Source organism: Arachis ipaensis, chromosome B05, assembly GCF_000816755.2.
Source record: "Arachis ipaensis cultivar K30076 chromosome B05, Araip1.1, whole genome shotgun sequence".
Lineage (NCBI taxonomy): Eukaryota > Viridiplantae > Streptophyta > Magnoliopsida > Fabales > Fabaceae > Arachis > Arachis ipaensis.
Window position 1 is genome coordinate 9,496,200 of NC_029789.2, and position 837 is coordinate 9,497,036.

Here is an 837-nt window from a genome sequence, read left to right on the forward strand (position 1 = left end):
CACTACTTTATTTCAATATATAATTTAGTATTTAAAGTACAATTAAACTATTCATTTATTAATCTTCAATTTTTAAAAGAAATCGATAAATTTAATTACCAAATTTAATAAAATGTGATTTAGTGATGTTGATTTTTTTTAACTACATTCTATTTAGTATACATTTATGTATCTTCCTAATTTCAATCGGAAAAGCTCTGCAGGCTTGTATGCCTTACAAGTTCATTAAACAATAAGATCAAAATACGCGCTGCTTCAGGTACGTTGATTACACGCGCTATATAACATCGCGCGTATATCTAACTACCAAATTTAAAATATTTCTTTCCCTTTTCGTTTTCGTTATTTTGAGATTTCGTTCTTCTTCTTCTCCCGCGTTTACCCTCCTTCTTCCCCATTGTTCTTTTCTTCTCCTTTTCTCACTAGCATCTTCTTCGTTTAGGTTACCTTTGTCTCTCTCTGCAACTCGAGCTTCGTTTTCTATTTTTGATTTGTTGTTTTTCGAAATCAAAGTTTGATCTCGTTTTGAAGATAATGGATCATTCAACCTCAGATTGTCATCTGAATGCAGGCGAAGTGGATTATGAGTCAGAATCTAACGAAGTCCCTGAGGTTTGATTTACATAGGATTAGTATGAAATTTCTTTCAGTAATTTGTATAGCATTGTGTAGTTGAAAAATTGCTGAACATTGGCTGTGAAAGTAACACGTTTACCTGAATCTATCGATTCAATGTATTAGTTGTGATTAATTACTTGGAATTTGTAGCAGACGCTCGGGTGTAGATCAATTCTTGTTTGGGTGTATTTTAGCTAGAAGTGTGGGTGTATCTACACT